The sequence below is a fragment of the Corvus kubaryi genome, unplaced genomic scaffold (genome assembly GCF_017639235.1).
Source record: "Corvus kubaryi isolate FWS band 111438036 unplaced genomic scaffold, C.kubaryi_AGA036_p1.0 66, whole genome shotgun sequence".
NCBI classification, from domain to species: domain Eukaryota; kingdom Metazoa; phylum Chordata; class Aves; order Passeriformes; family Corvidae; genus Corvus; species Corvus kubaryi.
In genome coordinates this window covers 1,151,034-1,153,658 of record NW_024582054.1, presented here as the reverse complement: position 1 = coordinate 1,153,658, position 2,625 = coordinate 1,151,034, and positions in this window count along the sequence as shown.

Below are 2,625 nucleotides of genomic sequence, written 5' to 3'. Positions count from 1 at the left end.
TCATTAAGCGCCGGAGCGGGCGGCCCGGTGGCCCCGCGCCGGCGGGGCTTCGCACCCGCTCCCGGCGGCCTGCGCTGGCTGCGGCTCCGGGGCTCGCCGCCTCTGCCCCGGGAGCGGAGAGCCAGTCCTGCCCGGGGCCCGGCGAGCCTCTGTCAGGGGCGCATGGGGAAGGTTTGTCTCAGTTCCCCTCGCAGCATCTCTCAGCCCCTGTCCCCTGTCTTCAGTTGACGCTTAATGACGAAATTAAATGAGATCAAACTTAAGAAAGCTTCAGAGACTGTCCTTTAAACGTTGTAGTATATATGTGCATCTTTTATCCTAGTCCTTTACCGTTCTTTATTAAGGGTGACTTTACTTTGGACCAAAAAAGGCTGAGTAGCAAAATATTGTTCTGCAGGGTGTGTGGAGCAGCAAATAGTGTTATTTAGAAAGAACGTAGATGGAAACAGTTGTTTGTTGAACAGAAATACCATTCCTTTTTTCGTTCTGCAAAATAGTCGTCTATGGATTTAATATTCTGTCATTGAACACGATTTGGTGTTGACCCAGTCTAGTGGTAGCACATGTGTGCTTTCTGTGGTTTCCTTCACAACTTTGTGTAGTGATTTAACATGTTTGAAACACTTTAGAGGAGTTTAAAACCCAAAGGCTGAAAACTTAAGAAAGGAAGGCAGACGGATGTGTATCAGGAACCTACATTTTATGTTCTCTTTTCTGTAACAATCTGCACACATAGTATAGCTTTGAAACTGTTGACTATGGGTGTTTAAAAGTTGGGCGCTGGCAAGCCTCTATAATACCTACATTTTAGGTGACGCTACACACCACTAATAAAAGTAGGAAGATGTTTACTTATGGCACTTGTCTTGTGCGTGGCAGCACTAAGCCAACAACCATTATTCCTTGTACCCGTCTTCCCAGAATTGTAAGTATCTGCAAATCATTAGAAATGGCCCTTTAATTGCAGACTGTATTCTTAAGTGAAGTATACTTCTGTGATTGTAACAGGCCTATGTGTGGATTTTTTAAAATTAGAAACAATTTGTTTTTAAACTAGGAAAAATGTTACTTGATTGCATTATAGTGTCAAAAATTGCAGCCCAAGACAGGTGATTTCTTAAGCTTGTAAGCCATGCATATAGTTAGTGGTACTGAGGATAATAGTGACAGCAGCAAAACAAGGCAATCAATCTTTCATTAACTGGGGACGCAAGAGGCTGAGTTACCCCAAGCAATCAGTAAAACTGGTAATAGTGGTATTGTGGAAAACTAAGAGATGTTGAAGAAATCCTCAGCTGCTCAAAGGTGATGCTGCTCCACTCAGTTGTCTTATTTTTTATGTGATTTCAGCCAACTGAAAGTGTCTGGGCCAGAATTATCATTATTCCAAGGAAGGTGGTTGGCCATCCAGACTGTGTTGCCTGCCATACACCCAAGCAAACTGCAGGGATTTTGTCAGGGAGTAGGGGGTGAGGATATGTTACAATAAGGAGGAAGAGGAGCCTGGGATATGTACTTAGGTTGTGTCTGACAGCATTTGTGATGTTAGATAGCAAACCTGGCTACAGTGATGCCAGAGACAGCTGTAATCTGGAAGCAGTACACTGCATTTACTGCTGTCCTAAAGATGGTACTAGGTAGGTGGAACCAGTGTATGCTGCCTGACTTGTGCTTTCATGATGCACAGCTGTTCTGAAAGTCACTGTGGTGCTAGAATTGGAAAATTGAGTGGAGCAGAAAGAATGATTAAATAGGGTGAGCTTTGGCATCACTGAACTTGTCAAATCCATCTCAATATCAGTGCAGTCAGACAGACTCTTGCTCCCCTTGGTCAGACAGACTCTTGCTCCCCTGTTCATCTCTGGCTTTGAGTGCCATTGGTTGCAGTGCAGCACCACATTTGACTGCAAAACTTCCCAGAGCACGGGGTGCATGATGCAGGATTACCTGAAAGATTCTGCAGGGGCCAGCCTGATTCTGGAATGGATGGTGATGACTCAGGTAATAAACTCTTCTGCACCCAGCCCAAGTCAGTGGTGTCTTCTCTGCATTTATCTCCAGCTCTTTGGGTTGGATGGCTGTGGTTAGAAATACTTGACTTAGTGTTTCACTGCATTAGCTGAAGTCAGGTCCTGTCTCTGCCTCTGCTTCTCCGTAGTGGCTGTATTGCTTCTTGAGCTGCCCTGGAAGAGAGTGGGCTGAATTTGGGTGCTGATTGAGTAGTAAACCCTGTCTACCAGACTTGAGTTTACTTTCTTTGCTTTCCCAACAGCATCCACAGTTTACTTGGCTGACTCGTGGGCTGGACTTGGCTTGTGTAGTAGTTGGCTAGCAGGCACTGCTGGTGGCATGACAAAGGCTGTTTTGCAGGCTGGATCCAGCCCTTGGTTGTTTTGTCCATTTGTATTCTAATCAAATTCTAGTTTGACTCCTGCCTGCTTTTGTGTCTGCTACCTGGAATATATGAGCAGGGCTTAGATATTAAGCTATTTCAAGGATTTTAAATTTACACTAAATCTTCAAATTTTGATGTATGTGTACCTTCTCAGTAATATTTGTCAAGAAAAGGGATTTTTCTTTTTAAAGTTCTGTCTTTTGCCATCAGTACTCCTAAGAAAAGATGAG